Below are 15024 nucleotides of genomic sequence, written 5' to 3'. Positions count from 1 at the left end.
CGCCCAAAGGCATATCCTGATAGGTTGGAGAGCAGCCTCTCCAACCTGTGCCCTGGCGTGGCAGGGGGACCTGTTGGAATTCTCTTGATGAGGTTAAGTTTGAACTGAGGGGAAGGACAGAGGGGTACTACAATTCCTGGGCATTATTCAGTGTGCACTTTCACGAACTGGGTGACACTGAACATTAGTTGGGGGGGGGGGGCTGGGGGGAGGGGGCTTTGGGGGATTCCTGATTCCTTTTTGTCAGTTGTTTATGTGAACATGTGGGTGAATGTTTTGGGTTTGGTGGGAGGGTGGAATTGTTGTTATTGATATGGGGATTGGCATATTTGTTACTGATTATTGTTTATTGTTGGTGGGTGTTAATTGGGGAGAAAATGTGAAAAAGGAGGAGAATAAAGAATTACTTTTAAAAAAGCTATGAATAAAGGTGACAACTGGATAGTTCTTTTAAAGAACCAGTACAGACACAATGGGCAGAATGAACTCTTTGCCAAAATTACAAACAAATACTGCAGAGGCTGGAAAGCTGATCTAAAAACAGAGGGCAAAATTCTCCGTTTGGGAGACTAAGTGTTGACGCCGGAACTGAATTGCGTGCAGTTCACATTCTCATTGGGGGCGCTATTCAGTAAACGGGTCAGGATATACAAATGGGACATCACTCTATCGGCGCGAATTGAGAGCAATTCCCAGCCCAGCGGGCATTCTAACTGCTGGGGCCGGAGTTAGCACCAAAGAGCTTGGCAGCCTGAGCTGTTTGTAAGCAGTCCACTTATCACACACTCACTGCAGCCACCAACATCTCCCCATGTCTGCGTGGATTTCCTCCGGGTGCTCCAGTTTCCTCCCACAAGTCCCGAAAGACGTGCTGTTAGGTAATTTGGACATTCTGAATTCTCCCTCAGTGTACACGAACAGACATCGGAATGTGCTGACTAGGGTCTTTTCACAGTAACTTCATTGCAGTGTTAATGTCAGCCTACTTGTGACAATAAAGATTATAAAAAACAAACTACCCCCAAGGTTAGGAGCCCAAGGTGGACCCACAGCTCCATGCCAGTGAGGAGTGGAGGGACACCCCTTTTCCCCAGTGTGGGCCGCAGACTCAAGCTTGCCCTCCTGAACTGTGCCTGGGAGGTGGTGGCAGAGGCAATCAGCACTGCCAGCTTCACCAGGAGGAGACAGCTGGTGATCTGGAGGGGTGGGGGTAACTGGTGAGTCCTCTGCCCTGAGAGGGAGAGAGAACCACGGAGGGTTTCAATGGCGAGCTCTGCTGATTACCTGCTTCCTCTGCAATGGGGCAGCGCTTCTGACGAGTGACAGCACCTGGTGGACTCCTGATTGAGCTTGGCCCTTGATGATAAGGCTGGGGTATGAGGGTGTCCAGAGGGGCAGCCTGAGTTGGCTCAGTTGACCAGAGGCATTCTGAGCATTTAAAAGACCAGGCACCTCTTAGCAGTGTGAGCAGCTAGGGCCCTGTAAGTAGCACCAAACTGGTGTGTTTAAAAAAAAGCCTGCAGCAATGATGGTTCAAGCCAGGCCACCCCAATCCTGAGGGGGACATCCCAAATCTACAGACGTGACACCAAGTCACTACCCGCTACTGCCCCGAGCTGGGGTTGCTATCCCCCAGCAAGCCCGACAGTTTTCAATGTTTTTTCAGTGTTTTTAGCCTCCCGCTCCCCCTCTGCAGCCATGGCACCCAGTCCATGTTTGTAAATACTTGCACTAATTCACGACCATGAGTCTTCTGCATGAGTGGAGCCATGTGGAAGGGTGGAGCAGACTGTGTCCAACTCAATAATCACATTTAAATGTGTGCACATGCCGGTTTTACATGCCGCCGACGCGATAGATACAAAAGTTTGAGAACACACACAAACAGATTCAAAAACAGCTTCTTCCCCGCTGTTACCAGACTCTTAAATGACCCTCTTATGTACTGACTTGATTAATACTACCCTCCTGTACGTTTCACCCAATGCCGGTGTCTTTGTATTTACATTGTGTATTTTCTAATTTTATTTTCATGTACTAAATGACCTGTTTGAGCTGCTCGCAGAAAAATACTTTTCACTGTACCTCAGTACACGTGGCAATAAACTAATCCAAATCAGGTATTGAAACAGTCTATGTCCGAATGCAGAAAGGCCTGGACAATATCCATGTTTGACACGGTGGTGCAGTGGGTAGCACTGCTGCCTCACAGCGCAAGGACCATGACCATGATAAATTGCCCTTAGTGACCAAAAAAAGGTTAGGAAGGTTTATTGGTTACGGGAATAGGGTGGAAATGAGGGCTTAAATGGGTCGGTGAAGACTCAATGGGCCGAATGGCCTCCTTCTGCACTATTTGTTCTATGTTCTAAACAAGGGAATATAATCTTAAAATTATTTGCCAGGCCATTTAAGGGTAGTTAGCTTGGTTGACTAGACCGTTAGCACTTGGTGGCATGGTGGCGCAGTGGTTAGCTTTGCTGTGTCACAGCACCGACGACCCGGGTACTGTCCCAGCCCCGGGTCATTGTCCATGTGGAGTTTGCACATTCTCCCCATGTCTGCGTGGGTCTCACCCCCCACAACCCAAAGATGTGCAGGCTAGGTGGGTTGGCCACGCTAAATTGCCCCTTAATTTGGAAAATAAAAAGAATTGGGCACGCTAAATTATTTTTTTAAAACCTTACCTCCTGACTCCCCAAAGTCTGTCCACTATCTGCAAGGCACAAGTCAAGAGTGTGTTGGAAAACTCTCCACCTGCCTGGATGAGTGCAGCTCCAACAAAATTCAATAAGCCCGACACCATCCAGGACAAAGCAGCCCACTTGATTGGCACTTCTTCCACAAACATTCACTCCCTCCACCACTGATGAACAGTGGCAGCCGTGTGCACCATCTACGAGATGCACTGCAGGAACTCATCAAGTCTCCTTAGGCAGCACCTTCCAAATCTAGGACCAATACCATCTAGAAGGGCAAGGGCAGCTGGCATATGGGGAACACCACCACCTGGAAGTTCCCCTCCAAGTTACCATCCTGACGTGGAATATCATCATTCCTTCACTGTTGCAAGGTCCAAATTGTGGAACTCCCTCCCAAATAGCGATGTAGGTGTACCTACACTACAGGGACTGCAGTGCTTCAATAAGGTGGCTCACCACCACTTTCTCATGGACAATAAACGTTGGCCTAGCCAATGATGCCACATCCCGTCAATTCACTTAAAAGAAAATTGCAACAGTTACTATACTTGAAATGGACTCGATTGACTGGAAAGCACATGCTTTAGTTGCGATAGGTTCTATATTCACACAGGTATTTGAAAAAAAAACAGCAAGTTGCGGGGAGATTTTAATATAGATATAGATACAATTATGTGGGGCTGAAATAGTATGGATAGGAAATACCCATTTCTCTAAGCCGAGTCGGCAATAGCCAAGTGGCATAGATTTAAGAGATTAGGTAAAAGGATCGGCGAATTAAGAATTTATTTTCACCTAGAAGATGGTGGGAGTCCGTAACTCACTTCTTGAAAGGGTGCAGGAGGCAGAAACCCTTCACGTATTTAAAAAGTACTGGAATATGCAAATGCCATTATTTAAATAGCTACGGTCCAGAGAATGAAAAGTGGGATCAAGCTGGATAGTTGTTTTTGCCAGCACAGACACAATGGCTTTCTTCTGCGCTTTTGATTATGAATACTGGAAATAAGTATCCAAACAAAGAATTTAGGGTACAGACCATTCACTGGAATTGGTATATATTGTAATCAAATAATGAAAATCACTTATTGTCACGAGTAGGCTTCAATGAAGTTACTGTGAAAAGCCCCTAGTCACCACATTCCAGTGCCTGTTCAGGGAGGCTGCTATGGGAATTGAACCATGCTGCTGGCCTGCCTTAAAAGCCAACGATTTAGCCCAGTGTGCTAAACCAGACGAGACAGAATATATTAATAGAATATATTAGAACAGAATAGACTTAGACTAGAATAGAATATATTAATTGTGTGGCAATTCATTAGTTATGGGAATCTAAAGCAGTCTTTGACTTTACAGGATGTTTGTATCAATTTGTGCCTTTGGTATGATTTTACCTAATTGTGTTCAACTTTTCACTACAAATAGCACATGGAGGAGATCGTTTCTCAAGGTTAAGAGGAGATTTGATACAGGTTCAAATTCGTGAAAGGTCGAGTGGGAGTACAGAGAAAAATGGTTCCCTTTGGTAGAGGGGTCAAGAACCAGAGGACGCAGGCTTACGGTGAATGGCAAAAGGAATAAAGGCAGTATCAGAAAACATTTTTTTTCCCACAATGAGTGTTTAGGATCTGGAATGTGTTGAGTGCGGCGCAAGCAGATTCAATTGTGGCTTTCAAAAGGGATTTAGCTAAACACCTGATGATAAAAAAATTGTGCAGTATTACAAGGTGAGGGCGACGGAGCGGCACTAGCTTAATTGCTCATACAATGAGTCAGCATGGGCTCAACCTGGATGGATCTCCTCCTGTGACCATTCGATGATTTGGTTTGAGATCAAATGTTTCCTCTTTTTTTAATACTGCAGTGTGTTTTATCAAGGGGTCTATAAAATGTATAATCTTACACATATGCATGTCTTCTACTTATGAGTAATTAACTGGGTTGAGCTGTAAACTAATCTCAGATTTCAATTAAATGCTGAGCACAAACGAACATTATGAAAGCCTCAGCTTCCCTCCGGTGCTTAATTATGTCACATAATATCTTTGGTCAGGTTACTATCTGTTAATGTTCCTTCGTATCCATGATTCCTATGTCGTTACATATCAGAGATGCTGGTGCTGGGTGGCATGTGGCGCAGTGGACAGCTCTAGGACTGCGGCGCTGAGGACCCGGGTTCGAATCCCAGCCCTGGGTCACTGTCCGTGTGGAGTTTGCACATTCTCCCCGTGTCTGCGTGGGTTGCACCCCCACAACCCAAAGATGTTCAGGTTAGGTGGATTGGCCACGCTAAATTGCCCCTTAATTGGAAAAAATATATCATTGGATACACTAAATTTGTAAAAAGTAATCAAAAAAAGAGATGCTGGTGCTAAAACAAAACACATCAGAGCATTTCCCATGATATTTAAATATGGAAAAATAAAATCAGAAAGTGAATTCTGAGGGCAGCACGGTGGCGCAGTGGTTGGCACTACAGCCTCACGCGCTGAGGTCCCAGGTTCAATCCCGGCTCTAGGTCACTTGCAGATAGCTAACAAAAACAGAACATGCTGGATAAACTCAACAGGTCTGGCAGCATCTGTGGACAGAGAAACAGTTAACTTTTCGAAAAGAGCTGGTGATCAAAAGGAAATGATAGAGGGCGGCACGATAGCTCAGTGGTTAGCACTGCAGCCTACAGCTGAGGACCCGGGTTTGATGTGGAGTTTGCACATTCTCCCCGTATCTGTGTGGGTACACAACCCAAAGATGTGCAGGTTAGGCGGATTGTTCACACTAGCCACATTAATACTGTGGCTACCACGGCAGGTCAAAGGCTAGGAATCCTCCGGCGAGTAACTCACCCCCTGACTCCCTAAAGCCTGTCCACCATCTACAAGGCACAAGTCAGGAGTGTAATGGAATACTCTCCACTTGCCTGGATGGGTGCAGCTCCAACAACACTCAAGAAGCTCAACTCCATCCAGGACAAAGCAGTCCGCTTGATTGCTCCCTATTCCACAAACATTCAAACCCTCTACCACCGACGAACATTGGCAGCCATGTGTACCATCTACAAGATGCACTGCAGTAATTCGCCAAAGTCCCTTCGACAATACCTTCCAAACCCACGTCCATCTAGAAGGACAAGAGCAGCAGATACCTGGGAACCCCACCACCTGGAGGTTCCCCTCCAAGTCACTCACCACCCTGACTTGGAAATATATCGCTGCTCCTTCACTATCGCTGGGGAAACATCCTGGAACTCCCTCCCTAACAACACAGTGGGTGTACCTACACCTCAGGGACTACAGTGGTTCAAGAAGGCAACTCACCACCACCTTCTGAAGGGCCACCAGGGATGGGCAATAAATGCTGGCCTAACCAGCAACACCCACATCCCGTAAATTGATTTTTACAAAATTGCCCCTTAAAAAAGGCAGTGCACATTGCTTCATACCAGGCAGCTAATGGATTAAAATAATCTGAAAAGTGGGATGTTAAAAAGATGTGTCGAGTTAAATAACCCAATTAAAAGCAGCAACCTTGGGAGTTATCAAGGTACAACAAAGTGCCAAATTTTGAGTGGATGATTCAATATGAATGACACCATTGATATCATAGAATGACTTGTCCGAATTTGCCTGTGTGGTTATCTACAAGAGCAACAGTTAATCCCACTCCCTGCCCTTTTCCCACAGTCCTGAAATTTTTCTCTTTTCCGTTGCTTATCCAATGCCCTTTTGAAAGCCCCGAGTGTATTTGCCTTGACCACACTTTCAGGCACTGCATTCCAGATCCTAACCACTCACTGCGTAAAAAAATGAAATCCTCCTGTCGCCTCGGGCTCTTGTATAAATCACCTTAAATCAATCTTCTCTGGTTCTCAGCCCTTCTGACAATGGGAACAGCTTTTCACTCTTTACTCTGTCCAGACCTGTCTTAAATTGAAAAATCTCCATTCTCAAACCTTCTCTTCTCGAAGGAGAACTGCACCAACTTGATAACTTCCGGTGGCGGCATGTCGGTGAAAGTTGCACGTTGGAAGGCTCCTGTTCCAGGCTCGGTTTTTCGGAATTTAATGCCCGGCTCCAGGGGCAGTTTTAGGATGAACAGGAGCAGGAAGACATGAGGAAGGAGAGGGATGTCGACGAACCAGAAAAAAAGCCGACGGGAAGAGAGGGGCAAGCGAAGGTTTGCTGTCGAGCGAGTGGGTCAACCTGGCAGCAGGCAAGATGGCGGAGGCTGGGTCGCTGGGTGGGGCCGGGTCTTTCAGAGGGGAGAAGGTGACCGAGGTGATTGCTGGGGAGTTTGAAAAGTAATAATAATATTTTATTGGTACAAGTATGAAGTTACTGTGAAAAGTCCCGAGTCACCACACTCCAGCCCCTGTTCGGGGAGGCCGGTACAGGAATTGAACCCACACTGCTGGCCTTGTTCTGCATTACAAGCCAGCTGTCTAGCCCACTGAGCTAAACTGGCCCTAGGTGATGAGGAAATAAATTATGACAGTGATGCAGTTACACAGAAAATTGGTGAGACTATATCTGGAGTACAGTGTACAGTATCAGTCACCTGATTTGAGGAAGAATGTAAATGTATTCAAAGCAATTCAGAGAAGGTTTACTAGATGAATACCTGGAATGGGCGGGGTGACTGATGAGGAAAGGCTGGGGAGACTATGCTTGTACCGTTGACGTTTAGCAGAGAGTAAGAGGTGACTTGATTGAAAGATATCAGATCCTGAGAAGATCTTGACAGGGTGGATGTGGAAAGGATGTTTCCACTTGTGGGAGAATCTAGAAGTAAGAAAATCAGGGGTCGTCCATTTAAGCCAGATGAGGAATTGACTTTCTTTTAGAGGGTCGAGACAGTCTTTGGAACTCTCTTCCTCAAAAGCTGGTGGAAGCAGAGTGTTTGAATATTTTTAACGCAGAGGTAGATAGATTATATATTTTTTCCAATTCAGGGGCAATTTAGCGTGGCTAATTCACCTACCCTGCTCATCCTTTTTTGGTTTGTGGGGGTGAGACCTACACAGACACGGGGAGAATGTGCAAACTCGACACGTACAGAGGTCCAAGGCCGGGTTCGAACCTGGGTCGTCAGCGCCGTGAGGCAGCAGTGCTACCCACTGCAACACCATGCCGTCCCTAAAGGTAGATGGATTCTTGATAAGCAAAGGGATGAAGGTTTTTTGAGAATAGGCAGGAAGTAGAGGTTGATATTAGATCAGCCATGATCTTATTGAATGACAGAGCGGGCTCCAAGGGCCGAGTGGACCACTGCTCCTAATTCCTATGTATACTTGTTCCTTTGGGGAAGAAAATCTGCTGCCCTTACCCAGTCTGGCCTGTATGTGACACCATATCCAAAGCAATGTGGGTGACTCTTAAATGGCCCAGCAATCTAAGTTGTATCAAAATATTGCTGGCACTGTGGGACTACCTTCGTCGCATGCACTGCAGCATTCAAGAAGGCGACTTTTAAAAAAATTCATTCATGGGACGTGTGAATTGCTGGTTTGGGTAGCATAAACTGCGCAGCCGATTGCCTTCAGGAAAGTGGTGGTGAGCTGCCTTCTTGAACCACTTCAATCCAAGTTAGGAATGGAGTTCCAAGTGTCTGACTCAGCGCCAGTGAAAAACAGTTTTATATTTCCAACTCGGGATGGTGTCTGACTTGAAAGGGAACCCTCGTGAGGAAAATTCGTGATGGCAATAAATGCTAGCCTTGTTAGGGAAGCTCGCATCCTGTGAATCAATAAATTAATTAAAACTTCACAGGCCTGGCAGCACTCATTTCTTTGAACCATTCTGGTAATTTTGCAACCTGCAAACTATCAACAGTTGTGGGCTGATTTCAATGCTGGTTTTCAGAAGAGCAGCACATGGAAACTGGCCAACATTGAGGGAATCAAACTCCACTGTAAACCTGTCAGCTAAATATCAACAATAGTCAAAGACTTGCCTGACCAGTCTCATCGATGGGAACAGCTCCGGCACATTTGTTGCACAATTAAAAGTGGCATTGTTACACTTTCCTTCAGACATTTTGAGTACGGAAGGGCATAAAATAATTTGGATTGTGCAGTGTTCTATATGGTTCAGATCCTAGGATGGTTGTCGTAGTGTTCACAAAGACCAGGACTAGTTTTTGTATTAAACAAAATGTGGGCAGCACGGTAGCATAGTGGTTAGCATCAATGCTTCACAGATCCAGGGTCCCAGGTTCGGTTCCCGGCTGGGTCACTGTCTGTGCGGAGTCTGCACGTCCTCCCCGTGTGTGCGTGGGTTTCCTCCGGGTGCTCCGGTTTCCTCCCACAGTCCAAAGATGTGCGGGTTAGGTGGATTGGCCATGCTAAATTGCCCGTAGTGTCCTAAAAAGTAAGGTTAAGGGGGAGTTGTTGGGTTACGGGTATAGGGTGGATATGTGAGTTTGAGTAGGGTGATCATTGCTTGGCACAACATCGAGGGCCGAAGGGCCTGTTCTGTGCTGTACTGTTCTAAATCTAAATCTGAAATGGAGTAGGGTCCTGTGAATTTGGGGGAAATAAATGAACTGGGGTTGTACAGGGAGAGCATGACCTGCTGCCCCACTGACAATTCTGTGGCGTGTACTGGCTTGTTGAAACATACCTTACTTTGTTTCTTTTGTGTACCAAGCCTAACAGCTGCGGCGAGCTGGGCCGCTTTAGCATTATCAAGAATCTGCTGTACTGCTTTCTCATAGGTGAGGGCGATGACTGTGGGGCTGGCCAAAACAAGCCCTAACAGGTATTCTGTTCCCTTCATGGGTCGTCTGGTCATGAGGGTGTGGGGGGTGTATCCTGTCGAAGTGGATACCATGTTTCTTATGAACATGAGTGCAAAGGGGAGAACTGTGTCCCATGTGGTATTGTGCTGTTGCACCATTTTCCTGAGGGCTGCCTTGAGGGTTCTATTCATTCGCTCTACAATTCTGCTTGATTGGGGGTGATAGGCAATATGGAATTTTTGTCGGATGCCGAAAATTGTGAGGACATTTTTCATGACGCGTCCTGTAAAATGTGAGTCTTGGTCTGACTCTATACTACGGGGAAGGTCCCATCTCGTGAAGATGTGCTGCGTTAGGATCTTGGTTGTCGTTTTAGCCCTATTAGTCCTGGATGGAAAAGCTTCCACTCATTTCGTGAAGGTGTCGATTACTACCAACACATACTTAAAACCATTTTTGCAGAGGGGTAGTGGTCCTATGTAATCAATCTGTAAATTCGTCCAGGGGCCATTAACAGGGCGGGTGTGACTGAGCTGACCTTTCCTCGCATACCTGTCTGGATACTTTGCCCTCACACCTTAAATCTATGCCCCCTAGTAATTGACCCCTCTACCCTGGGAAAATAAGCCTCTGACTATCCACTCTGTCTATGCCCCTCATAATTTTGTAGACCTCTATCAGGTCGCCCCTCAACCTCCGTTGTTCCAGTGAGAACAAACCGAGTTTATTCAACCGCTCCTCATATCTAATGCCCTCCATACCAGGCAACATCCTGGTAAATCTCTTCTGCACCCTCTCTAAAGCCTTCACATCCTTCTGGTAGTGTGGCGACCAGAATTGAACACTATACTCTAAGTGTGGCCTAACTAAGGTTCTATACAGCTGCAACATTACTTGCCAATTCTTATACTCAATGCCCCGGCCAATGAAGGCAAGCATGCCATATGCCTTCTTGACTACCTTCTCCACCTGTGTTGCCCCTTTCAGTGACCTGTGGCCTGTACACATAGATCTCTCTTACTTTCAATACTCTTTGAGGGTTCTACCATTCACTGTATATTCCCTACCTGCATTAGACCTTCCAAAATGCATTACTTCACATTTGTCCGGATTAAACTCCATCTGCCATCTCTCTGCCCAAGTCTCCAAATGATCTAAACCCTGCTGTATCCTCTGACAGTCCTTATCGCTATCCGCAATTCCACCAACCTTTGTGTCGTCTGCAAACTTACTAATCAGACCAGTTTCCTTCACATCATTTATATATATTACGAACAGCAAAGGTCCCAGCACTGATCCCTGCGGAACATCACGAATCACAGCTCTCCAATTAGAAAAACACCCTTCCATTGCTACTCTCTGCTTTCTATGGCCTAGCCAGTTCTGTATCCATCTTGCCAGCTCACCCCTCATCCCATGTGCCTTCACCTTTTCTACCAGTCTACCATGAGGGACCTTGTCAAAGGCCTTACTGAAGTCCATATAGACAACATCCACTGCCCTACCTGCATCAATCATCTTTGTGACCTCTTTGAAAAACTCTATCAAGTTAGTGAGACACAACCTCCCCTTCACAAAACCGCGTTGCCTCTCGCTAATACGTCCATTTGCTTCCAAATGGGAGTAGATCCTATCTCGAAGAATTCTCTCCAGTCATTTCCCGACCATTGACGTAAGGCTCACCGGCCTGTAGTTCCCTGGATTATCCGTGCTACCCTTCTTAAACAAAGGAACAACATTGGCTATTCTCCAGTCCTCCAGGACATCATCTGAGGACAGTGAGGATCCAAAGATTTCCGTCAAGGCCTCAGCAATTTCCTCTCTAGCATTCTTCAGTATTCTGGGGTAGATCCCATCAGGCCCTGGGGACTTATCTACCTTAATATTTTTCAAGACTCCCAACACCTTGTCTTTTTGGATCTCAATGTGACCCAGGCTATCTACACATCCTTCTCCAGACTCAACATCCACCAATTCCTTCTCTTTGGTGAATACTGATGCAAAGTATTCATTTAGCACCTCGCCCATTTCCTCTGGCTCCACACATAAGATTCCCTTGCCTATCCTCCAGTGGGCCAACCCTTTCCCTGGCTACTCTCTTGCTTTTTATGTCCGTGTAGAAAGCCTTGGGATTTTCCTTAACCCTATTTGCCAATAACTTTTCGTGACCCATTCTAGCCCTCCTGACTCCTTGCTTAAGTTCCTTCCTACGTTCCTTATACGTATTCCACACAGGCTTCGTCTGTTCCCAGCCTTCTGGCCCTGACAAATGCCTCCTTTTTCTTTTTGAAAAGGCCTACAATATCTCTCATTATCCAAGGTTCCCGAAATTTGCTGGGCGGTGTGTAAATGGGAAAGCAGGATAGAAGCAGGATCAGAAGCAGGTGCAGCAGATAATAAAGAAAGCAAATGGAATGTTGGCATTTATAGCTAAAGGAATTGAGTATAAAGGTGAGGAAGTGTTGTTGCAACTATACAAGGCATTGGTGAGACCGCACCTGGAGTATTGTGCACAGTTTTGTGCACAGTTTTGGTCCCATTATTTGATGAAAGATGTAGTGGCATTGGAGGCAGTTCAGAGGAGGTTCACTCGATTTATTCCAGAGATGAGGATTTGTCGTATGAAGAGAGATTGTCGTATGAAGAGAGATTGAACAGATTGGCCTATACTCTCTAGAGTTTAGAAGAATGAGGGGAGATCATATTGAGGTATTCAAGGTGGTTAAAGGTCTGGATAAAGTAGACGTGGAGCTGATGCTTCCTCGTGTGGGGCATTCTAAAACAAGAGGTCATAATCGCAGGATAAAAGATAGCAAATTTAAAACAGATTTGAGGAAAAACTACTTCTCCCAAAGGGTTGTGAATCTGTGGAATTCGCTACCCCAGATATCAGAGTGGTTCTGTTTTATGATTTTCAAAGCTCCAATTAGTGCCTTTGTTGCACCAAATCCATACTTTATGGAGCGGGGCTTTATTTTTTGTTTAGTTTTTTAAAGAAAAGCAAAATAGAAGTAAAATTGCTGCAATAAAGCACAGAACATGAACTTGTGATGAGCAGATTTAAATCTTCTTTTCATTCAGAGTGAAAACAGCACAGCTGTGAACAAAAGCTGCACATCACATTTGTTCAGAATAAAACTTATAATAAAAATTCGTAATCTTTCTTTCCACCTCACACAAAGCCCGATTGCACTTATCTGTTATTGTCCAGAGCAGTGGTGGGCAATCTGCAGCCCAGGGGCCACATGCGGACCCTCAGTTTTCTGAGTGCGGCCCACGAGACATTTTGTTGACCGTTGCCCATCCGCAGGGTTGCCACATTCCTCTGGTTTCCACCTGTGTAGTTTGCTTCCTTTCACTATGACTCAAGTGATGTACACATACAGCAAGGGCATGTGACAAGAGTTGTGTGCTGATTGCATACAATCAAGAGCTGTGCGCTCCCTCTGCGTCCAATAAAAACATAAATATTTATTTTGCTTTTACTATTGAAGTTGATGATAATCCTATTAATATACAAATTATTATTTTTCTTAAATTCAGATTACCCAATTCATTTTTTCCAATTAAGGGGCAATTTAGCGTGGCCAATCGACCTAGACTGCACATCTTTGGGTCGTTGGGACAAAACTCACGTAAACACGGCATGAATGTGTAAACTCCACATGGCCAGTAACCCATAGCCGGGATCGAACCTGGGACCTTGGCGCCTTGAGGCAACAGTGCTAACCACTTCGCCACCATGCTGCCCAATCTATAAATTAAGAATTTTCGATATCTTAAAAGATATTTAGAACATAGAACAGTACAGAACAGGCCCTTCGGCCCTCAATGTTGTGCCGAGCCATGATCACCCTACTCAAACCCACGTATCCACCCTATACCCGTAACCCAACAACCTCCCCCTTAACCCTACTTTTATTAGGACACTACGGGCAATTTAGCATGGCCAATCCACCTAACCCGCACATCTTTGGACTGTGGGAGGAAACCGGAGCACCCGGAGGAAACCCACGCACACAGGGGGAGGACATGCAGACTCCACACAGACAGTGACCCAGCCGGGAATCGAACCTGGGACCCTGGAGCTGTGAAGCATTTATGCTAACCACCATGCTACCCTGCTGCCCTTATATTTGGTGTGTATTAAACGTATTTAATCTTATTCATGAGTCATGGTCAGTGAACAAGCCCGATTTCAATCTTGCAGCCCACTGAGATGAAGGAGGGCCATTCATGCGGCCCACTCACCAGCCTAGGTTACCCATCAGTGGTCCAGAGCATGAATCGTTCAAGACAGATGGAGAATGTCTTCACTAATATATGAACAGACTAAATTTCGATTCACATTCTGCCAACTGAAAATCCTCCTCGGCATATGCAGGACCTTTGTTCGAAGCGATGTGATGAAATTCTGCTGGTAGTGTTTGGATTGTTAAAACATCTCAACCTCAGATGCTCTGAACCTTTAACCAATTTTTACAGTGTGGAAGAAGCTATAGCACAACCGCGGTCCCTTTATATATTTTCCCCTGCTTCTCCGAATTTAGCTGACTCAATGCATGTTTCCGCAACCAGTGGCCGACGACCATCCTGTATCTCAGCTAAGTGGTTTCACATGTCAACAATTCTCAATCTATTGCCGGTCAGGGTCAGCAGGCAATTGGACTATGAAGGAGCAGAGTTGGTACAGAAAAGTTTCATCCAATCCAATCTCGCTGTCAACAGGGGTGGTACCAGAGGATTGGAGAGTGACGAATGTCGTGCCCCTGTTCAAAAAAGGGAATACAGATAACCCTGGGAATTACAGGCCAGTTAGTCTTACTTCGATGGTAGGCAAAGTAATGGAAAGGGTACTGAGGGATAGGATTTCTGAGCATCTGGAAAGACACTGCTTGATTAGGGATAGTCAGCACGGATTTGTGAGGGGTAAGTCTTGCCGTACAAGTCTTATTGACTTCTTTGAGGAGGTGACCAAGCATGTGGATGAAGGTAAAGCAGTGGATGTAGTGTACATGGATTTTAGTAAGGCATTTGATAAGGTTCCCCATGGTAGGATTATGCAGACAGTAAGGAGGCATGGGATAGTGGGAAATTTGGCCAGTTGGATAACGAACTGGCTAACCGATAGAAGACAAAGAGTGGTGGTGGATGGCAAATATTCAGCCTGGAGCCCAGTTACTAGTGGCGTACCGCAGGGATCAGTTCTGGGTCCTCTGCTGTTTGTGATTTTCATTAACGACTTGGATGAGGGAGTTGAAGGGTGGGTCAGTAAATTTGCAGATGATACGAAGATTGGTGGAGTTGTGGATAGTGAGGAGGGCTGTTGTCGGCTTCAAAGAGACATAGATAGGATGCAGAGCTGGGCTGAGAAGTGGCAGATGGAGTTTAACCCTAAGAAGTGTGAGGTTGTCCATTTTGGAAGGACAAATATGAATGCGAAATACAGGGTTAACGGTAGGGTTGTTGGCAATGTAGAGGAGCAGAGAGATCTTGGGGTCTACGTTCATAGATCTTTGAAAGTTGCCACTCAAGTGGATAGAGTTGTGAAGAAGGCCTATGGGTGTGCTAGCATTCATTAGCA

Source organism: Scyliorhinus canicula, chromosome 13, assembly GCF_902713615.1.
Source record: "Scyliorhinus canicula chromosome 13, sScyCan1.1, whole genome shotgun sequence".
NCBI classification, from domain to species: domain Eukaryota; kingdom Metazoa; phylum Chordata; class Chondrichthyes; order Carcharhiniformes; family Scyliorhinidae; genus Scyliorhinus; species Scyliorhinus canicula.
The sequence above is the reverse complement of the archived record's forward strand: the minus strand, read 5'-3'. Positions refer to the sequence as shown.